This window comes from Myotis daubentonii, chromosome 3 (genome assembly GCF_963259705.1).
Source record: "Myotis daubentonii chromosome 3, mMyoDau2.1, whole genome shotgun sequence".
Classification (NCBI taxonomy): domain Eukaryota; kingdom Metazoa; phylum Chordata; class Mammalia; order Chiroptera; family Vespertilionidae; genus Myotis; species Myotis daubentonii.
Window position 1 is genome coordinate 134035293 of NC_081842.1, and position 24214 is coordinate 134059506.

The following is a 24214-nucleotide window of genomic DNA, read 5'->3' on the forward strand; positions in this document are numbered from 1 at the left end:
ATCTGGTCCATTTCTATATATTCTAGTTTACCTATTCTAAAATATTTACAGTATTTTAGTATATACATGGTAAAATAAAAAATATTCCTTTACTGCTAATACAAAGCAAGAGACAATCTGTGAGTCATATGGATAGGCTATTTTATATTTTCCTTCTTTCAAGTTAATAAACCATCCAACATAAGGATTTACTGAGCAGCCCAGATTATTTCCCTGGTGAATGAAATTACCACATACTTTTCTGTTCGACAGTGCATTATCATAAAGTGACAGCTGATCTATACTTCACTGCTTAGTCTTAAGAGGTAAAAGAAAATCATACCTTTCCCTTAGCATTTTAATCCAGATAATGTCAAATCAAACTGAACATCCTTAGCAGGCTCTAAGAGGAAAAGAAATCATCAAATGGCGAAATGCAGCCTGAGCTGTGTAAAGTGGCCTTTTTTGATGGCCACTTGAATTTTATGAGTTTTGGTATTTGGATATCATGTTATTTTTAAATATCTTCTGGGATATCACCATAATTCATGTTAATTAATCCATCAACACTCAATCATCAGCCCAAGTGGTCTCCCAATATACTGGACTGATAGAAAGAAAACAAATTTATGGGAGGGGAGGAGCGGAAAGAAAGAGCTGACAAGTATTATCTATTTTACAGATAGGAAGAGGCAGAGACAAAAACAATTTATTACCATTATACACCACTTGTGACTAAGCCCATTGCCTTTGCCAAAATATTGCATCAAAAGACAATTATGTAAATGTAAGTCTCTGACCCCCATTTTTTTAAAAAATTATCATTGCATGTCACAATCTGCTCTGGGTTCCTCTTGACTACTGTTTTGAATTCTGCTAAATGAGCACTTTTATGAAGTACTACTATCCTTTTTTCTTATTGATAAATCATTTCTACGCGATGGAAAATAGAAAGCATTTTGTTGTATTCTCTCAATTTTCTTTCAAGTGCTAAATAATAGAGGTTTCAAGCCCTTCCCCCTTCATCCCTTCCAACCAAACAGCTGTTTCATTCTTTGCCTATATAAAACTTTTGAAGCTACTACTGGAAATAAATATAAAACAATAATAAAGTGATAACTAAATTAATATTTTTTAGCTTAATACATGGTGCCAATATCTGAAGTATGTAGAGCTGATGCATAATTTGGAAATGAACTGGGCAGATAGAACTGAAATCAGTGAAACTGAAATCTGCAGCCTTTTAAATTAACACAGTAATTTCTGTTTGGTAAGTTAGGTTACTTCCGTGATTTCATTTGTTCAATGATTTTTTAGTTCAACTGCATGTAAGCAAGTTATTCTTTTGAATGCTTATCTTCAGTGTAATTCTTAGCAGGGTATAAGAAACATGTTAAAGTGAATAAATGTCTACTTAAAACAATATAAATAAAAATTAAAATGGACTTAGAACACAACCATTTTGTCATATAAATAATTTAAGAGAATATTAGCAAATTTTCTTTTAAAAGCAAGTATGGGAGGTAGCCAACCAATGTTGCTCACATGGATGTTTCTCTCTCTCTTCTCTCTTTCTCCACTCCACCTCACCTCCCTCTAAAAAAAGTCAATGGAAAAAATATCCTCGGGTGAGGATTAACAACAAAAAGTGTGTACATCAATCTATCCTTCTGTTAGAAACTAGTTGACTTCGAGAAAATAAAGAACCATACACAAAGTGTACTAATTGTTCTTTTCATGATCTAATAATTGTAAAATATTTTCTTGGCAGAAGTCTTTACCTAGTTTTAGCCTTTCAGCACTCAAAGATTATTTTTTTTCTTTTAAATATAGATTTTAGAATTGTATCATTATAGAGAATGTTAACTACTATAGCTAATGCATCTATAAACCATTTATAGTGTTTTCTCTCCTAACCTCTAAAAAAGAAAGGATAATTCAGTAACACTATTGGGCAGTGACTCTGGGCAGGGGAAGGAGTGGGTGAGAAACACTTCTGAGTTTTCTTTAAGATACAGATGTTTTCAGGAAGATACAGTGGAAAGAGAAATTGCAATAGTTATGAGAGGATGGCTTCCACTTTGTTAGTGATCTCACTTGATTAGTGGAATTTATCGTTTCTCAAATGATGGCCGAAATTAATCTCAGAAAATAAAGACTTAAATTTTACTGGTCTGATTATGTGAAAATACATGTGTGTTGAATTTAAAACATATTACAAAAGTTAAAGAAGGAGATGTTAGACTATGAGTTTCTTGTTTGTTTTTCAAAGGAGAAAGTCTCATTTGCGTAACTTTAACACAGCCCTTCGGATGAAAATGTAAATGACTCCTGAGGCCCATAGCGATCTGGGCAAAAAGGTCAGATAATGCTGAGCAGGGCTCCCACGATCCAACTGGGCAGCATGTGGCAGGAAATCCTTTGTGATCCTTCTTGGCTGTAACAGGAGGGACAAGGCAACTCATACATTAATCCTGAACTTGGGAAAGAAGTATTATATTACAGATCTCTGGGACAACCACCAAGAAACTGATTCTTAAATAGAGAGCCTCCTTTGTTTCACTAGACAAACTAGGAATTGTGGGGAAATGGAAGCTCTTTATTAGTATTTCTTTATGTCCATTGTCTCATTAGTATACAACTCTTAAGTCCACCAAGAGACTTATTAGGTAGCAGCTGGTAAAAATCAGAGGGGAAAACCTTACAATAATAAATTATATATTTTTAATTCACTACTTTCCTTAACTCTTCCCTTTGAAGGACTGGAGTGAGGATCAGTCTTATTTTCACCTTCTTGTTCATTCCAGCTTGCTATTCCCTTAGCCTCTGGAATACTCTAATTCAGGAGTCACTTAAACGTATTCACAGAGAAAGCTATATAACTCGATGACAACGATGGTTATTTTAGCTTTTAGAATAAAACATATTCATGTCACACCCATATGGGTAGCTTGTGTGCACTTAGCAGGATGACTGAAAAGAAACTCAGTATTATATGGGGGGGCAGAAGTAGCTTTCCATCTATGAGTATGCAAAACAGAGTTTATTCTTGCATTATTATTTATAAACTAGAGGCCCGATGCACAAAATTCGTGCAAGAGTAGGCCTTCCATCCCCCAGCACCTGGGACCTGGGCTTCCCTTGCAGCCCAGCCTTCGTCTGGAAGGTAGTCCGGTCTAATTAGCATATTATGCTTTTATTATAGATTACTGTATTCTTTTCCATACAAACTGTAAACCTACTTTTGCCCCACTCTGTGTATTAATTAAAAACCCTATTTAACCAAAATGGACTTTCTCAATTCCCTGGAATCTCTTGAAGGGAATTCCAGTACATTTAGCCACTGTAAAGATTACTACTTCACTACCAAGTCACTAATCATCATAGTAAGGCTGAAAGCACCAGAATGTAAATTAAGAAACTCAGGTGCATCTTGACTCTGAAACAAGTTTTGTGGCTTAGAACCTTATTTACGGGGGGTGGGGAGGGGATGGGGACGACAAGCTCTCTTCTTATGATGACTGAATTAACTGCTGTTGACTTGTCATTTACCTAGAAACAAAGATTTTTATAAGACAAGTATTATAAATATGACATTAATATGCTCAGGATGCTCAACTATGTTTTAGGATCAGTAAAATAAATATACTTTGGTGCTGTTATTTATGTGATTCCAGCATGATCACTGGATTAATATGAAATTTTGTCATTGGCCATACTCTTCACTCATACAAAAGCCTCTATATGTACTCAGCTTATGAAAAATTGAAGAAGTAACAGGATTTATTGACAGTTTACACGCTGTAGTCTAGTGGACAAAAAAAAGGGACCACATATTACACCTGACAAGCTCAGGAGGGGCCTGCATGGCAGGCTTACAAACCCAGAGTCCAAAGTAACCACACAGAGTGGTCTGAATATAAAAATTCTTCACTAAGAGATGGTCACAGTTATGTCCTAGGCCTATAGCTTCCTTGACAAAGGTCAATCTTTAATTTTGGAATTGTCTATTGTCTTTGTGTATCTAAGATAACATACCTTTGCAACATCAGAGTAATCTTTTCCAGATCTCTTGAAGGCACATTGCAGGCACCAGAGCATGAGACCACATTGTTGTTGCTCATATACCATCTTATATGCTGCAAATGTTAATTATGAACAATCCTGTACCCACCAATGTAAAAGAAGAATTGATGGGGAATTCAAGAAGTTAAAAATTTGTAGCTTTATTTATAGTTAACTAGAGGCCTGGTGCATGAGATCTGTGCATTGGGGGGCAGGGGAGGTGGGTCCCTCAGCCCTGCCTGTGCCCTCTTGCAGTCCAGGACCCCTCGGAGGATATCTGCCTGCCAGCTTAGATTATTTACTCTAAGCTGGCAGTTAGACATCACTCTCACAGTCCGGGCCTCTCACAGTTCGGGACCCCTCGCTCCTTACCGCCCACCTGCAGCGGAGGCGGGAGAGGCTCCTGCCAACACTGCTGTGCTCGCCAGCTGTGAGCCCAGCTTCTGGTTCAGCGGTGCTTGCTCAGCCAGAAGCTGGGCTCACTGCTCCTTAGAGCGCACTGACCACCAGGGGGCAGCTCCTGTGTTGAGTGTCTGCCCCCTGATGGTCAGTGTGCTTCATAGCGACCAGTCGTCCTGCCATTCGGTCGATTTGCATATTAGCCGTTTATTATATAGGATAGGCTTGGTAATTAATGCATTTAGAAAGTTAGTATTCCAGGAACCTTTGTGTCTGTCCCAGGAAGACTGGAAATGATCAAAATGGTATCTGAGCTCTTGGTTGATGTGGCTCAGTTGGTTGAACACTGTCCCAAAAGGTCACTGGTTTGATTCCTGATTGGGCACATGCACCTGGCTGTGGACGTGATCCTCAGTAGGGGGCATGAAGGAGGCAGCTGATGTGCTTCTCCCTCCCTCCCTCTCTCTCTCCCTTCCTCTTTCTCTAAAATCAATAAAACATTTTTTTTAAAATGGTATCTGAGCCATTGTGCTCCAGGGAGAGAATGTCCGCTACCCAGGATGCAGATAAAGGGATGCTAGGAAAATCACCGGACTGCAGCTTTTATCTGATTATCCTGTTTCCCTGAATTCCAAATTCTTTACCTACTCTTCTTCTCCTTGTAAAAATGGTCGGCTTGAGATAAGATGTAAAACTGTCCTTAGAGCACATAACCCACCATCTTCTTAGATCTCTGCCATCTGAATAAAGTGCCCATAAAGATTCAGTTCTTATCTCACTTATTGGTTCTGGTAGTGACAGGTACCATGAATGCCAACTTTTCTCGTTTCATATTCTGGCAACTCTGGTGGGATAGCTTCAGGACTCGCCAGTAAGTTTGGCAGAGAGTCCCACTGGTTGCCTGGACTGGAGGGCCCTGGAGTGTGGATTTGGAGACTCCCCAGCATCCGCCGAGTGATTTCATTTGGGAACTCTCTCCAACCCTTCACTTTCAATAAAAGATGTTTTTATTGATTTCAGAGAGGAAAGGAAAGGGAGAGAAAGACAGAAAGATTGATCAGGAGAAACACCAATCGACTGCCTCCCACAAGAGGGGGATTGAGCTGGCAACCAGGGCATGTGCCCTGGCCGGGAATCAAACGGGTGACCTCCTGGTGCATGGGACACTGCTCAACCATGTGAGCCACACCGGCCGGGCTGCCTTCACTTTCAATTGAATTGCTGTGCTTTCTGGTTCAGGATTACAGTCCCGGGTTATGACTTAGGTCAGTCAGCAGGAATTAAGGTCCCTTCTGGTTTGGTTTGTGTGATCTTACAGAGCTCCATCAGGTAGGATGGGGGGAAGAGCCTCCATTCCGGGAAATAGCCCTTTCGGGCAAGTTTTGGCTTATAAAACTATGACTAAAAAGAAAATGATTTTTACCATATGTGGTGTGTTTTCTGCCTCCAGATGGTATAACTAGGGTGTAATATTTTATTGGCCTAAAGAAATTAAATACTTACATTAGATTAATAAGCAGGATCCTGTGGTCTGCACAAAATATTAATATTAAAACCAGTTTAAGTTTTATTGACATCTTTTAAAGTCACTGCCATAAAATATGTGTTTGTTTTACCCAGGTTTACAATAAGTTGATGTTATGATCTTTTGGTTAAGTTTGGCAACCTTCCCAAAGTTTAAATTTTAAGAGACTTTTTTAAACTGAGAAATAACTTTGAAGTATTCCAATGGGGGCCTGGAATACCTTAAAGATTTGTTCTTTCTCCTTAAAAAAGAGGTGTTGTTTTTTGTTTTGTTTTTTTTTTTAAAAAAACTAATTAGGCCTATTTAATATGCTTGAAATCACACGGGAAGTTTTGCCCAATGAAATAATAATAACTATGTTCTATTTGGATACATATATTTTTCATTAAAATTGATATTCTAGAAATTCCAGTCTGCTCTAGGAAAGAACTTGCAAAGATTCAGAGACAAGTTCAAACACCAGGCAAGCCAAGAGTGATGGTTATTGTCATACTGCTTGGTTTATGTATAATCTGGACTCAGGAAAGCGCTGGCCGCTGAATGGCTCTTTAAATTACTATACTATACTATACTATACTATACTATACTATACTATACTATACTATACTATACTATACTCAATCAGAGTTGTTTGGTCAAAGATTAGGGAAATAGGATGAAATACCTTATGTGCAAGCTTTAATGGCTTTACATAATCAAGATGCAGGATTAAAGGAAATAGATTAATGGTCCAGAGAAAAGGGAATTTGCCTGTGGTAGAGAGCAGAAGCCCAGAAGACAGGGACCAGGAAGATCTGGATGTTATGACTACTGTGAGCATGGTCAGGGTTCCCACAGCCCCTCCAGCCCTGGTGTGTGTGTGTGTGTGGGGGGGGGGGTCTTCTTCCATATGCAGCTACGAGAGCCAGAGGAGGTGAGCCTGAACTGGTCTCTCTGTCCTAAACCCACCAGGGAACCAAATTCGGCGAAGGACAAGCCCCTACTGGACAGGGCAAAACCCTCTGCGAAGACTTCCAATGGAGGAGGCTAGAGGGCCGGCCTGCAGGATATTATTTTCTACATTAGATCTGTTAAACTGGAAAACACAAGTCTTATAGGGATGATTCTACTAAAATGACTGACTTGGTTGCATCAATTTTTGCCACCCACCATCCTAATTGGGAAGATACACACACCTTACTAAATATTTTGCTTATGGGGGAATGAGTGGAAGCTGGTATTGGATAAGGCAAATGAAAAGGCTCGGAGACTGCACCAAGAAAATCCAGATGGGGCTCCTGACCCTATTAAGGCAATATCATTACCTGAGCCCAACTGGGACCCTAATGAGAATGGCCTTACTCTCTCAGAACATTGTACGAGGTACATCCCCGAGGGACTGAAGAAAGAAGTCCCTAAGCAGAAAAACAAAGCCAGGGAGGGCTAAACAAACCTCCCCTGTTAAAGTCAGAGGCAGGGACTGCCAATAAGAGGCAGTATCCCTTGTGGAAAGAGACCCTAGAAGGAATACGCCAGATGATTCATGAAAGGCAGGATGTTGCCCTCGGAGTCCTCATCACAGGCTTAGTGACATTCCACAACCCATCCCATACTTGTCAAAGAAACCGGATCACTCTGTCCAGGGGTGGCCAGCCTGCTTGAGAGCTGTGGCAGCTGCCTGTGAGCTTTTACAGGAAGCTGGAGAGTTTTCCTTGGGGCAGCCTATCGCCACGTATGCACCCCACCAAGGGCTGACCCTGCTAGAGCAAAAAGGCAATTTGTGGCTCACTGCTGGAAGAATGGCGGTACCAAGCAATTCTCAGCAATCCCAATGTCTCCCTCAAAACTGTAAGTGAAATCCTGCTTCCATTCCCCTGACTCGGCCACGCTAATGCACGACTGTGCTGAAATAATTGTAGCAGAAATGATTTACAGGACCAGCCTCTAGAAGAGGCAGACTATATGCAGATGGAAGCAGTTATATGGACAAAAGAAACATAAGTCTGGATATGCGGTTGTGACTCTTGAAGGAATAGTAGAGGCCAAGGCCTTATCAACAGTAACTTCTGCTGAGAAAGCTGAACTGACTGCGCTGGTGAGGGCACTAGAACTGTCGCACCAAGAGAGGGAATATATATACTGACTCGAGGTATGCTTTCCTAATTTTGCATGCACATGGTTCCCTTTGGAAGGAAAGAGGACTATTAACCTCCAATGAGAAGGAGATTAAGCATGCAGCAGGTATTTTAAAATTATTAGAAGCTGTCCAGATACCTTTACAGGTGGCGGCTACGTCTTCCCTGGCATCAGAAAGAGGACACTAAAATGGCTAAAGGAAACAATCTGGCTGATTGAGCAGTGAAAGAGGGGGCTAAAGGAACATTTATAGTGCCTTTGGTACCTCTTCTAGACTTGTCACAATTTGACCCTGAATATTCGACTGCAGACTTAGAGAAAGCTAAGAGCTGGGGTTTTTGGTGAAGAAAATCCCAATGGTGAATAGAGAAAGAATAAGAAAGGAGTTATAGTACTTGCTGAATATTTAGTAGAGCCAATCTGGAAGCATTTCCATGAGGCCACTCATTATGAAAGGAAATTATTAACCACCATATTACACATGGTTATTTCCTATAATTTCTAAAGCCATATGTAAGGTAATAGGGAGATGTGTTATGTGCCAACAACCCGAACACAGTACTCTACCAAAAGAAATAAGTGATGAAACCAAGAGCTGGTTCTTTGAAAGGATAAACAAGATTGATGAACCTCTAGCCAGGCTCACCATGAAGCAAAGAGAGAGGACCCAAATAAACAAAATCAGAAATTATAGAGGTGAAATAACAGACCCCACAGAAATACAAATGATTATTAAAAAATACTATGAGCAACTCTACTCCAACAAACTAGACAACCTGGAGGAAATGGACATATTCCTAGAAAAATACAACCTTCCAAAACTCAATCAGGAAGAATCTACAAATCTCAATAGGCAAATAACTATGGAAGAAATTGAAGCAGTCATCAAAAAGCTTCCAGGAAACAAAAGCCCAGGACCAGACGGCTTCACAGGGGAGTGTTACCAAACATTCAAGGAAGAACTAAAACCTATCCTCCTCAGACTACTACAAAAAATCCAAGAGGAAGGAACACTTCCGAGCTCATTCTATGAAGCCAGCATCACCCTAATACCAAAACCGGGTAAAGACAACACAATGAAAGAGAATTACAGGCCAATATCCCTCATGAACATAGATGCCAAAATCCTCAACAAAATCTTAGCAAATTGGATCCAGCAGTACTTCACAAAGATCATACACCACGACCAAGTAGGATTTATCCCAGGGATGCAAGGATGGTACAATATCCACAAATCAATAAACATGATACATCACATAAACAAATTGAGAGAAAAAAACCACATAGTCATATCAATAGATGCAGAAAAAGCATTTGACAAAATCCAACACCCATTTTTGATAAAAACTCTCAGCAAGGTGGGAATAGAAGGATCATACCTCAACATAATAAAAGCCATATATGACAAACCCACAGCCAACACCATACTCAATGGACAAAAACTAACACCATTTGCCCTAAGAACAGGAACAAGACAGGGATGCCCCCTCTCACCACTCCTGTTCGTCATAGTACTGGAAGTACTAGCCATTGCGATTAGACAAGAAGAAGAAATAAAAGGCATCCAAATTGGAAAAGAAGAAGTAAAACTGTCCTATTTGCAGATGACATGATACTGTACATAGAGAACCCTAAAGACTCCATCAAAAAATTATTAGACTTAATAAATGAATTCAGCAATGTAGCAGGATACAAAATAAATGCCAAGAAATCTATGGCATTTTTATACACCAATAGTGAACTTACAGAAACAGAGACTAAAAAAGAAATCCCATTTACCATCACACCAAAAAAATTAAGATACCTAGGAATAAACCTAACTAAAGAGGTAAAAGACCTCTTCTCAGAAAACTACAGGACGTTGAAAAAAGAGATAGAAGACGACATAAACAGATGGAAGAACATATCATGTTCATGGATTGGTAGAATCAACATCATTAAAATGTCCATACTACCCAAAGCAATCTATAAATTCAACGCACTTCCCATTAAAATACCAACAACATATTTCACAGACCTAGAACGAACTCTCCAAAAATTCATCTGGAATAAAAAAAGACTTCAAATAGCTGCAGCAATCCTGAGAAAGAACAAAGTAGGTGGGCTCTCAATACCTGATATCAAGCTGTATTACAAAGCCACAGTTCTCAAAACTGCTTGGTACTGGCACAAAAACAGACATATAAATCAATGGAATGGAATAGAGAATCCAGAAATTGACCTGAACCAATATGCTCAATTAATATTTGACAAAGGAGGCAAGAACATACAATGGAGTCAAGATAGTCTCTTCAATAAATGGTGTTGGGAAAACTGTACAGATATATGCAAGAAAATGAAACTAGACCACCAACTTACACCATACACAAAAATAAACTCAAAATGGATAAAGAACTTAAATGTAAGATGGGAAACCATAAAAATACTAGAGGAATCCAAAGGCAACAAAATCTCAGACATATGCCGAAGCAATTTCTTCACCGATACAACTCCTAGGGCATTGGAAACTAAAGAGAAAATAAACAAATGGGACTACATCAAAATAAAAAGCTTCTGCACAGCAAAAGAAACCATCAACAAAGTAATAAGAAAGCCCACTGCATGGGAGAACATATTCGCCAATGTTATCACCGATAAGGGTTTAATCTCCAACATTTATAGGGAACTCATACAACTTAACAAAAGGAAGATAAACAATCCAATCAAAAAATGGGCAAAGGACCTAAATAGACACCTTTCAAAAGAGGACATTCAGAAAGCCAAGAGACATATGAAAACATGCTCAAAGTCACTAATCATCCAAGAGATGCAAATCAAAACAGCAATGAGGTACCATCTCACACCTGTCAGACTGGCTATCATCAACAAATCAACAAACGACAAGTGCTGGAGAGGATGTGGAGAAAAAGGAACACTTGTGCACTGCTGGTGGGAATGCAGACTGGTGCAGCCACTATGGAAGACAGTATGGAGTTTCCTTAAAAAACTGAAAATGGAACTCCCATTTGACCCTGTGATCCCACTTCTAGGAATATATCCCAAGAAACCGGAAACACCAATCAGAAAGGATATATGCACCCCTATGTTCATAGCAGCACAATTCACCATAGCTAAGATCTGGAAACAGCCTAAGTGCCCATCAGTAGATGAATGGATTAGAAAACTGTGGTACATCTACACGATGGAATACTATGCTGCTGTAAAAAGGAAGGAACTCTTACCATTTGCAACGTCATGGATGGAACTGGAGAGCATTATGCTAAGTGAAATGAGCCAGTCAATAAAGGAAAAGTACCACATGATCTCACTCATTCATGGACAATAGAGACCATTATAAACTTTTGAACAATAATAGATATAGAGGCAGAGCTGCCTCAAACAGATTGTCAAACTGCAGCGGGAAGGCCGGGGAGGGTTGGGGGGCAGGAGGAAGGGGGGTAAGAGATCAACTAAAGGACTTGTATGCATGCATATAAGCATAACCAATGGACATAAGACACTGGGGGATAAGGGAGGCTAGGGGACTGTCTAGGGCGGGGGGATAAAATGGACACATATGTAATACCCTTTGTAATACTTTAAGCAAAAAAAAAAAATAAAAAAATAAAAAAATAAAGATATTCATTATCCAATAAAAAAATAAATAAATACAAATAAAAAAATAAAAAAATGGGCAAAGGACCTAAATAGACACCTTTCAAAAGAGGACATTCAGAAAGCCAAGAGACATATGAAAACATGCTCAAAGTCACTAATCATCTGAGAGATGCAAATTAAAACAACGAGGTATCATCTCACACCTGTCAGAATGGCTATTATAAACAAATCAACAAACGACAAGTGCTGGAGAGGATGTGGAGAAAAGGGAACACTCGTGCACTGCTGGTGGGAATGCAGACTGGTGCAGCCACTATGGAAGACAGTATGGAGTTTCCTCAAAAAGTTAAAAATGGAACTCCCATTTGACCCAGTGATCCCACTTCTAGGAATATATCCCAAGAAAACAGAAAAAACAATCAGAAAGGATATATCCACCCCTATGTTCATAGCAGCACAATTTACCATAGCGAAGATCTGGAAACAGCCTAAGTGCCCATCAGCAGATGAATGGATTAGAAAACTGTGGTACATCTACACAATGGAATACTATGCTGCTGTAAAAAAGAAGGAATTCTTACCGTTTGCAACAGCATGGATGGAACTGGAGATCATTATGCTAAGTGAAATAAGCCAGTCAATGAAAGAAAAATACCACATGATTTCACTCATTTATGGATAATGAAGACCATTATAAACTGATGAACAATAATAGATACAGACGCAGAGCAGCATCGAACAGACTGTCAAACTACAGCGGGAGGGTTGGGGGGTGGGAGATGGGGTAAGAGATCAACTGAAGGACTTGTATGCATGCATATAAGCATAAGCAATGGACATAAGACACTGGGGAATAGGGGAGGCTGGAGGAATGTCAAGGTGGGGGGGTGGGAGGAAGGAGACATATGTAATACTCTTTGTAATACTTTAAGCAATAAAACAAAATTAAAAAAAGAAAGAAAGAAAGAAGTGGAACAATACCAAGGACAATACCCATTTGAGGACTGGCAAACAGAGTTTACCCCAATGAAGGGTCCGAAGGTGGAAATATTTGCTAGTCTTTGTTGATGCCTGTTCAGGATGGGGACAAGCCTATCCTACTAGAACTGAGAAATCCTCGAGGTAGTGAAAGCCTTTCTGAAGGAAATGATTCCATCTTTGGCGTACCTGGCAGCATTCAGAGCTATAACAGACCTGCTTTTGTTTCAGGAATTATACAGAAAGTTAGTAAATTTTTAGGAATCAAGTGGAGACTCCATATGGCATGGAGACCTCTGGCTTCCGGGAAGGTAGAGAAGATGAATCATACCTTGAAGAAAAATATAACCAAACTATGTCAAGAAACTCATCTCCATTGGGATCAAGTTTTACCTTTTGCCCTGCTCAGGATAAGGGCTCCTCAAAGTGGGATTCAATTGAGTTCTTATGAAATTGCGTATGGGCAACCATTTTAGGCTATGGTTGGGGTGGGAGATATGTATGTAGATAAAGAAGTGAAGGTAAAGAACTATTTAAAAAACAACAATGCTATACCATCTCACATTTGTCAGAATGGCTATCATCAACAAATCAACAAACAACAAGTGCTGGAGAGGATGTGGAGAAAAAGGAACCCTCATGCACTGCTGATGGGAATTCAGACTGGTGCAGCCACTATGGAAAACAGTATAAAGTTTCCTCAAAAAGTTAAAAATGGAACTCCCATTTGGCCCAGTGATCCCACTTCTAGGAATATATCCCAAAAAATCAGAAACACTAATCAGAAAGGATATATGCACCCCTATGTTCATAGCAGCACAATTTACAATAGCTAAGATCTGGAAACAGCCTAAGTGCCCATCAGCAGATGAGTGGATTAAAAACTGGTACATCTACACTATGGAATACTATGCTGCTGTAAAAAAGAAGGAATGCTTACCATTTGCAACAGCATGGATGGAACTGGAGAGCATTATGCTAAGTGAAATAAGCCAGTCGAAGAAAGATAAATATCACATCACCTCACTCATATCCTATCTAATAATAGACAAACATGGTAATTGACTATACCTTTGCTACGCCTCCCATTGGCTAATCAGCATGATATGCAAATTAACCGCCAACAAAGATGGCGGCTAATTTGCATACTGCAGGCAGGGCGGGTCAGCGCCATCCTGCCTGCCCCGCCACCATCCGGGCCTGGTATTTGCCACCCAGGGCGGTGGAGCGGGACAGCACCATCCCGCCTGCCCTGGTGCCATCTGGGCCTGCTATCTGCGACCCAGCCCGCCTGGGCGTCCGTGTGCGACCCGTCCCGGGCGGCCAGGTGGGGCAGCAGGATCGGCTGGCCCGCCCTGGGAATCCTCAAGAAATCCTGGAATGAGGTGTAGAAATCAGGATTTTTTAAAGATTCTCAGGTGATTCTAATGTGCAGCCAAGGTTGAGAACCACTGGCTTATAGGAAGGCTGTATCATCCTGCCCCTCAGACAGTGATTATTTTTAGCCAATCCTGTGTCTTGTGTGTGGGGAGGTGGTCACTTAAGGTTATTGCTAAAACAGGTAGCATGGCATTCAGTGTGGTTTGTTGCAAATAATGGTAGTTTCACAAGCACAAGGATTCTGGTCTTTGCCCTGACAGTAAGTAGCTGCAAATAATGGAAGTTTCACAAGGGTGCTAATCTTGGCTCTGACACTAAATAGCTGCATAACATTGCCATCTATAATAATAAAAACATAATATGCAAATCAACCAAATGACCGAACAGCAGAACGACTGTCTGGATGATCTTCCAGATGACCATGCTATGACATGCACTGGCACCAGGCCAGCCAAGGCGGATGCGATGCAATTGGTTGGGGGGGGCCGCCATCACACTAGATCGCCCCACAGAGGGAGGCCTAGGCCACCGGCCAGTGATGCTGTGGTGGGTATGTGGGGCTGGCCAGCCATCGCCCCGCAGTGGGAGGCCCAGGCCAGCCAAGCAATCGCACCCTAGGCATGTCACCCAGAGAGGGAGGCAACCAGTGGTGGGAGAGAGGAGGGCAGTGTAGTACAGATGGCAAGCAGTGGCAGGGGCAGGGCAAGCTGCCAGCAGCCAGGGGAAGGAAAGTCCCGATAGGCCGTGATCACCAGCCAGGCCTAGGGACCCTACCCGAGGGGTCCCGGATTGTGAGAGGGCACAGGCCAGGCTGAGAAACACCCCCGCCCCCGTGTACAAATTTTGTGCACCAGGCCTCTAGTACTCTATAAAAGGAGGAAAATAATCCTGACTTCACAATATTGTGAAGATTAAATGATGTCATGTTTGGAAAAGCATCTGAGACAGGCCTGTTACTAAGTAGAAACTTACTAGACATCCATTCAGTGTCCTGCATTTTTAAACTCCAATTCAGTGGCATATCACCATATCCTTATATCTCCCACTGCCGTCATACTTGGAAAATTTCTAGAGAGGCGACATTATACATTATCTTTTCTTTAATCAGTGCTTGTCTCAATAGTGATTTTTTTTTTTTAATCAGCAGTGGTGTAAAAAGGAGAGTAGCAAAATTCCAGTTTGAGGTGTAACACTGGAAATGGATCCAAAAGATATTCGACATAAATATTTTCAAAGACAACAGTGGGTAAACGAGGGACTAGAGAAAGAAAAGTGAGAGTATAGGACATGCAATGGGTTCAGAAGCTTTTCATAACTGATGTTTGATTAGGAAACACAAATATTTATGGTATATAATTTGAGTAAAAATGCTTTCCTTTTATACTTCTTTCCCCAACTTGCCTCAGTTTCCCTATCTGCAAAAAGGAAATGACAGTACCAACTCCAAAGGTTGCAGGGAGGATCCGTGAATACAGGAAAGGTTTTTACAACAGTACCTGGGACGTACTAAGAATTCAATAAGTGTTATTAAATGTTGCTAATTGCTATTATTGTTAGTATTTGCTATGCTGCTTCCACACATGGGAAAATACCCTTATTCCTCTAACTGATGTTGAGAATGACAAACACGCCCCTCTACATTGTCCTTTAGTTCTCTAAAACCACACAGATGCTCAGTCTGACCTCATAAGGCCTTTCAAATGTTCAATCAACCAAGAAGAAAGGATTAGGGGTTAAGAAAACAGTAGAAAGCCCCCCTGTCCCTCATGTGCTACACCTACCAGATCTCTGACCTGAGACTCTAATGCAGATCCCAAATCTAAACCTATCTTCACTTGGGAAAAAAATGTAAAGGCATAAAAATGTAGAGAATAAATATATCACACATGTTAAAATTGGGTCATATTTGTTTCAAATATTTTAATATTAATTCCATAAATATCTTTGAATATACCTACTAGGTGCTGGGAACTGAGAAATAAAATCTAACTGATAAACTTGTCATTCCCTTTGTCTATCTCCCTAATCCTGTGTCCCGTGTTCCCTCATCAGATATAACTATTGTAATAAATTTGATGTCAAGCCCTCCTGTCCAGATTTTTATACATCTACATTCACAACAAAAACAGCACTGTTTTGTACATGTGTACACATATACCAGTATATAAATTACATCATACTTATCTTTCTGCAGCTTGACCTACCATGTTGTTACTAGTTCATTTACTGTAACTGCTGTATCATACCCCATCATGTTATGGAGTATATTGTTATATATCTATTTCCTTACTGATATTTTAGGTTGCTCCAGTTTTTTGCTATTACAAAAAATGTTGCTTTTATACTAATCTCCTTGTGTTTATAAGTGAGAATTTCTCTGGGAATAAATCTAGTTGTGAAATTGCTATGTTGTTTGAGAAATATACTTTTAATTTTAGTAAAAACTACCATATTGCTCTAAAATTTTCATGGGACTCTCTGTCAGAATTTTAAATTTTGCCAAGTTCATGGGTGTGGGATGGTTTTGATTTGCAGTTCCTTATTACTACTGCAGTGGTCCATGTCTGTAAAATGTTTATTGGCTGTGCAGATTTCCTCTTCAGTGAGCTGCCATTTAATAACTCTTATCCACGTTTCTAGTGGATTGCCTGTCTTCTGTTTATTGATTTTAAAAGTTATTTGTATATATAACAACCTATATTGCTATATAGATTGCAAATGCCTTCTTTTAGTCTGCTGCCTTTTTTTTAAATCTCCACCTATGGTGTCTTCTGTCATCTCAAAATTTTAAATTTTGATATGGTCAAACCTGTCACTTTTTATGGTCTGTTTTTTCAGTCTTGCTGCAAATGCCTAGGGCAGTGGTCGGCAAACTGTGGCTCGTGAACCACATGCGGCTCTTTGACCCCTTGAGTGTGGCTCTTCCACAAAATACTGACGTCTGTGCATGGGCCACGAAGTTTCAATCGTACTGTACGTGCATGCCCGCACGCAGTATTTTGTGGTATTTTGTGGAAGAGCCACACTCAAGGGGCCAAAGAGCCACATGTGGCTCACAAGCCGCAGTTTGCCGACCAAAGGCCTAGGGTATCAGGAAAGACAATTGGTATAATGAAGCAAGCAATGGGGTAGAAGACAAGAGACATAGGTAGAAAGTGGGTCTGAATCCCCAATCCACCACTCACTTAGTTGTATGACTACTAGTAAATAATATAATCTCTGAGTCTCAGTTTCCTCAAACATGAGAAAGCTAATTTACACATCTGACCATTTACCCAACAAGTATTCTTTAAGTATCTATGACGTGCCGGTCCATCCTAGTGTTGGAATTACAGTGGAAAATATGATATTCAACATTCTTGCCCTTATAGAGCTTACATTGCAGTGGGAGAGATAGATAATAACCAAGTAAACAAAGATTTTAAAAAAGCAACAGGCTAAATAATATACAACTGAGATAATACTGTGAAAATGTTCTCTAAATTTAGAAGTATTATACATTGTGTGAGTTAAAGTTGCTCACAAATTGAAGATGTAATTATTCTATTTTCTTTTCTTTTTTTATTTGTTAATCCTTAGCCAAGGATACTTTTTCCATTAATTTTTTAGAACGAGTGAAAGGGAGGAGGGGGAGAGGAGAGAGGAAGAGAGAGAGGGAGGGAAAGAAACATCGATGTGAGAAAGACACATCGATTGACTGCCTCATGCACATGCCCCAACAGGGGCTGGGGATTGAACTTGCAACCCAGGTATGTGCCCTTGACTGGCACTTGAACTGCAACCCTTCAATGCATGGACCAACACTTTAACCACTGAGCACACCGAACAGGATGAAGGTGTAATTATTCTACTTTATGTGAACTTGAACTGATAGGGAGACAAGCCATACAAATGTCCACTAGAAGGACAAATTTTTACACTGGAAGGCCTCATGCCTTTCACCAGAAACTCAGAAACTTCACTCCCTTTGGTTCATCCAGCCTTGTTGGACAGTCCTCCATGCAGCACCTTCATACCAGCTGGCTGGTCTATTCACTGCCCTCAACATGTTAAATGTGCCTTCTACTTTTTCACTTGATCTCAGCTTCTTTTAACAGTGTCCCTTCCTAAATCATGCAAAGTTTCATATTGTCCACTTATTTCAGTTTTACCCACACACTTACATTTCTAATCAATTTTCACTACTTTCAAACTGACAGGGGAAAAAGTGGGAAAAGAAGTTATCCTATCTAATAAAAGAGAAACATGGTAATTAGCGTATGACCGCTACCCTTCCCATTGGCTAATAAGGGCGATATGCAAATTAACTGCCAGCCAAGATGGCGGCCGGCAGCCAGGCAGCTTGAAACTAACATGAGGCTTGCTTGCTTCAGTGACGGAGGAAACCAACGTTCCTCGCCTGCCTTGCCGGCCTCTGAGCCTGCAGTTTGAAACATTGTAACAAATATAGAAGCTAAACAAAACCCCAGAAACCTGCTTTCAGCCAGCCGGGATCTCAGAGCTGGAGTTATACATTGTTTCGATTATAGAACCCAAACAAACCAGATACCTGCTTTCAGCAGCAGAGGCCTCAGAGCTGGAGCCAGAGCTAAAGCTGGCCCAGAAATAAAAAAAAAGAAAAAAAGGAGCAGTTGGGAGCTTCAGCCCTCAGCCCCTCACCCAGACTGGCCAGGCACCCCAGTGGGGACCCCCACCCTCAAGGGTGTGTGACCAGCTGCAAACAGCCATCATCCCCTCATCCAGGCTGGCCAGGCACCCCAGTGGGGACCCCACCCTGATCCAGGACACGCTGCAGGGCAAACCAGCCAGCCCCACCCATGCACCAGGCCTCTATCCTATATAGTAAAAGGGTAATATGCCTCCCAGCACCAGGATCAGCGGCCATGTTTGTACACTTGTCACTGTACCCCAGGTCTTACTACAATGTCTGGCATAGGACGCACTCAAATATGAATGAATGAGCAAAGTTAATGAATGAATGAAACTAGTATCAAACTGTATACTTAGTTTGGGTCATATGGACACTTTTTATAAAAAGACTAGGGGCCCAGTGCATGAATTCATGCACCTTGAAAGGAACTGTGGGCCACAAGGCTGCGATAGGCAGAGGGAGGGGCGATCAGGGCAGCAGCCACCGCTCACATCTGCTGATGGTACCGGCCTCACTCGCACCCGCTGCTGGCACTGTCCCCAGTTGCTCTGTGCCATCAGCAGGTGTAAGCGGGGCCAGCATCGTCAGCGCGTGGGAGCTGCGGCGGGAGTGGGGCTGCCCGCAGACAGGGCTATGGCGGAAGGGGCCAGGCGGGGGCACGGAGGATGGGCCGAGACCCTCCCTGTGGGTAATAGCCACCAGTTTTAACTCTAATATCAGCTAGCTTATTGAGGGACCTTATATATATTCTCTTATTTGACCCACTCTCTATTACATTTTATACATATCCTATATAATAAAAGGGTAATATGCAAATTGACCCTAACGGCGGAATGACCGGAAATGACTGGTCGTTATGATGCACACTGACCACCAGGGGGCAGACATTCGACGCAGGAGCTTCCCCCTGGTGGTCAGTGCACTCCCCACAGGGGGAGCTACACTCAGCCACAAGCCAGGCTGACGGCTGCAAGTGCAGCGGTGGTGGCAGGAGCCTCTCTTGCCTCCTCAGCAGCGCTAAGGATGTCCGACTGCAGCTTAGGTCCTCTCCCCCAAGGGAGCGGGTGTAAGCTGTCAGTCAGACATACGCCAAGGGCTCCCAGGCTGCCCAAGGGATGTCTGACTGCCAACTTAGGCCCAATCCCCTGGGGAGCAGGCCTAAGCTGGCAGGTGGACATCCCCTGAGGGCTCCTGGGCTGACAGAGGGATGTCTGACTGTCAGCTTAGTCCCAATCCCCCAGGGAACGGGCCTAAGCCAGCAGGTGGACATCCCCCGAGGGGTCTTAGACTGTGAGGGGGCACAGGCCGGGCTGAAGGACATTCCCCCCTCCCAAGTGCATGAATTTTTGTGCATCAGGCCTCTAGTTTTATAGATAAATGGAGTAGAGAATTAAATCCAGGAGTGTGTGGTTAAAGAGATACATTTTTAAAAGTTGATAACATGAAAACAAGTGAGTAAAACTGACATATTAGTTCATCTCTCTATAACCTCCTTATCCAGGATCTCCTAGCCCCAAATATTATGCAATCAGGTTAATCTTCCTAAGTGATACTTTCATCATCTGACTCTCCATTTTAAAAATCTAGAATAAACTTCTTAGCTTCAGATGCAATACTATTCAAAATTTAACTGATCCATACAATTATCAGTTGGTCCAGAGCCTTCAGAAATGTATTATTGAACACCTAATCTATACTAGGCTCTGTGAAAACATGACCTTGTCTATATATTGCTCATAGTATATTGTTCCTCAAATACATCTGCTATTGGTTTCTGGATCCTTAACCACTTATTTCCTTAAATGGAATGTTCTGCTCAATTCTACATTCCTCCCTTTTCCTTCATATCAAAATCCAACCTATTCAGATTCAGCATTGATCCCAACTGCTTCATGAAGCATACAATAACATTTTTTGCCAGGAAGTAGTCCCTCACTCCTTTCCTTTGAGCTCCCTGAGCACTATTCAACTTCGTGTGAACTTGATTCCTGGTGTGCAGACTTCTAGGCCCCTCACTCAGAGGTCCTGAGTCAGTAGGTCTGGCTTCCCCGTCTGGGAATGTGCGCTGAAACATGTCTAATTCCTGAGTTCATGCTCCTTCTGCCCAGGCTGCCTCTCAGACAGCTGTTTGGATCTTTTCTCCTCTCCCTGAACTGACAGCTTTTGAATATTCCAGTGTCGCAACAGACAGAGTCTTGATCTTAGCTTTATCAATCCCGATGATTTTGGCTCTTTAATTACCAACCACCGCCTGGCCCTAACCAATTCTTGGAATGATAAAGAAGTAAAAGAGTTTAGTGTCAGCTTTCTTCTTTTTTTTTTTTTTTTTGTAATGGCATCATTAGTCACTTTATTAGACTAAGTTTTTACGTTGAATAAAATGGTACACACATGAAAGCACGTTTACTGCCCTGAGTGACTTGAAGGCTCAGCTACTGCTGACTGACAGCACCTAGTCACTCAATAACCGCCTGTTATTGAGCATGTGTTGAATGATTAAATCAATGAGTATATTTAATCAAAAGTTTACTGAGGCAATATACAGGGTGTCCTAAAAAATGTATACACACTTTAACAGCTGACAGCTCAATTTTGAAAATGAAATATATTTTAATCACTGCTTTTATAATTATTCAAAGTGTGTGTATACATTTGGGGGGGGGGGAATACCCTGTATTTTCGTGTCTCCTTGGTATCACTTTTATAAAATCTGGTATTCTATGTAGAGAGTATAATTCTTTCCTTCAAAAGAAATAGTGCAAACAATTAATTCCAAACTTTGTACTAAGGACTTATGACTATTACATACCTTATCCAAAGTGAGCACCAATAAGATTAGTGTTTTCAGAAATAGAATACAGCTGGGACATTTCCATTTACTTTTTAAATTGTAAAAAGAAGCCCTGGCAGGGTGGTTCAGTTGGTTGAGCGTCGTCCTGTACACCAAAAAGGTGGCAGGTTCGATTCTCGGTCGGGGCACATACCTAGGTTGTGAGTTTGATCCCCAGTCAGCGTATGTACAAAAGGCATCTGATGGATGTTTCTCTCTCATATCAATGTTTCTCTCTCTCTCTCTCTCTCTCTCTCTCTCTCTCTCTCTCTCTCTCTTTCTCAAAAAAAAAAAAAATCAATAAACATATCCTCAGGTGAGGATTTTAAAAACTGTAAAAAGAAAAGGATGATATAGTAAACCTCATTTACCAAAGGGACATGGCAATGCTTTAGTAGCAGCAGCAGGACCTTTAAGGGGGATGTAATAACCAGACTATTGTTTAATGAAGAGCAGGGCTTACACAACAGTGAAACTGCTCTGGGCTGGTGAGTTTGAAGCAGACTTCAGGCAATAAATCTAAAAAACAAACAAACTGTGATACATGCCATTTCCTTTTAGGAATCTGAATAGAGAAAGGACCAAAGGAAAGCAGATAATGCCTTTCTTAAAACTATAAAAGAATAGCAATGACAATTCCCTAGCCTATGGAGAGAGGGAGGTGAAATAGCCTCTAAGTGCCATTTTGCCTAGGGCAGTGGTCAGCAAACGGCGGCTCACGAGCCACATGCGGCTCTTTGGCCCTTGAGTGTGGCTCTTCCACAAAATACCACGTGCGGGCACGTATGTACAGTGCGATTGAAACTTTGTGGCCCATGCACAGAAGTCAGTATTTTGTGACTAGGGGAAAGTTCAGCCTAGAGATGTGTCACTGAACAATGCAAACAAAAATCTGTCTTCTCAGAGTTGGCATTCAGGTAGGAAGGGACAAACAAGATCGCATAATAAGTAAATTATTAGAAGATTCCAAGTGTTATGTAAATGAGTACATATTCAGGTTATAAGTGTTACAGGGGGGGAAAAGAGAGCTGTGTAAGAGCTGATGTGTGAATGTGGGAGAGCAGGTTATAGTTTTAAATAGAGGGGTTAAGGTAGGTCTGATTAAGAATGAATTAAGCAGACAGCGGTACAGCTCTCTAAGGGAAGATCCAGCCAGTGTGATGGTCAGCCCCATTTGATTGACAAAATGATCTTACAAAAAACACCCCATTTTGCAGGTGAATAAAGTGTCTCAAAGTGACTGAAGGGAATAGAGCTAGTCTATATATATAAAACCCTAATAAGCAAATAGACTGAACAGTGGAACACCCAAACAACCGGTCGCTATGACGTGTACTGACCACCAGGGGGCACGTGTGGAACATGGCAGGCATTGGCCGCAGTGGGATGGTGGAGCAGGTGAGTGGGGGTGCCAGACCAAGGTGGGGCACCGGTCGCTATCATTGGGGCAAGCCTCTGGTGGTTACTGAAAATCTTAGCTCCCATGTGCCATGGTCCCGCCGGGCACTTGCACCCACTGCCTGTGCTGGAGCTGCCGCTTGCACCCGCTACCGGTGCCCGGGCGCCGATTGCTCAGCACTGTCAGCTGGTGCGAGGTGTGGCTGCCTGCTCGATCCCCCCTGAGGACTTCTCCACCTCCACCTACTCCTGAGGGTTAATCAGAGCTGGCAGCCCCCTCTCATACCCACTGCCAGTACCAACCCCACTCACACCTGCTGCTGACCCCAATCTCCCCTGAGGGCTTCTCCTCCTCCCCCTGCTCCTGAGGGGCGATCAGGGCAGCAGCCACTGCTCGAACCTGCTGACGGCGCCGGCCCCAATTGCTCCACTGTCAGCAGGTGTGAGTGGAGCCGGTGCTATCAGCGTGTGGGAGCAGTGGTGTCTGTGGGGGCTGCTGGAGGGCTTCAGGGGGAGGGGCCGGGTGCGGAAAATGGGTTGAGATCCGCCCCTGTGCCCACCACAGCCTTGCAGCCGACAGTTCCTTTCAAGGTGCACTGGGCCCCTAGTTAATTATAAAGCCAGGACTAGAAACCAGGTTTCCTGACTTTCGGTCCATTCTTTTGTTTTGTGCCTCTGTTTACTAGGTACAGAGAAAGTGCTGTTTCCTATAAAGCACTGAGTAAATGTCAAGTGTCATACTGTTGTGGTTGTTGCTATCATTATTATTATTAATCAGGTACTCTATTTCTTCAAAGTAGATAAAATTCAAATAGTTTCATTTCCCCTTCCATAGTTTATTTTTTTCCTTCCTTTGTGCTTCTTTATTTTGGTGGATCATTTTAACATCAGATTATCAGTTAAAGTAATTATATTTCTTAGCTATCTGATAAAGAAAAGGTGTTTAACATAGACATAAACTATAAAATAGAAAGCATTCATGACAACATGTAAAAGGGCTGATGAAAGAGTGGAGAGAACGTGGAGCCCAGTGATTCAGAGGGAGAGAACTACATTTGTCAAGAAGGGAAGGGGGAGAATCTTTGAACATAATAGGAGACTAGAGCCCCCCAGCATTAAGTTACTACATGAAAATGATGAGCCTAGCCTTGAAAAAATAACCAAGTAAACAAGTTAAAAACAAAGAGACCACAAAAGAGGAAACCTGTAGAAAAGGTAGGAATAGTAGAGAGGGGGCTGGAGAGGAAAGGAGAAGAGATTTAAAGATATTTTCAGGTAAAAATATGAGAATATTATA

The 24214-nt window shown here is 41.6% G+C and overlaps 1 protein-coding gene across 2 annotated transcripts in view; it reads right to left on the reverse strand.

Annotated features, from left to right (window-relative positions):
- ELOVL2 (ELOVL fatty acid elongase 2) overlaps window positions 1-24214 on the reverse strand; it is an 84242-nt gene that overhangs the window by 54997 nt on the left and 5031 nt on the right. The window contains exon 2 of one of the 2 annotated variants that reach the window (XM_059688599.1): window positions 323-382. The exons of the other annotated variant lie outside the window; for it this stretch is intronic. The gene's annotated coding sequence lies outside the window, so the exon portion shown is untranslated. The remainder of the gene's footprint in view (window positions 1-322; window positions 383-24214) is intronic. 2 annotated transcript variants of the gene reach the window in all.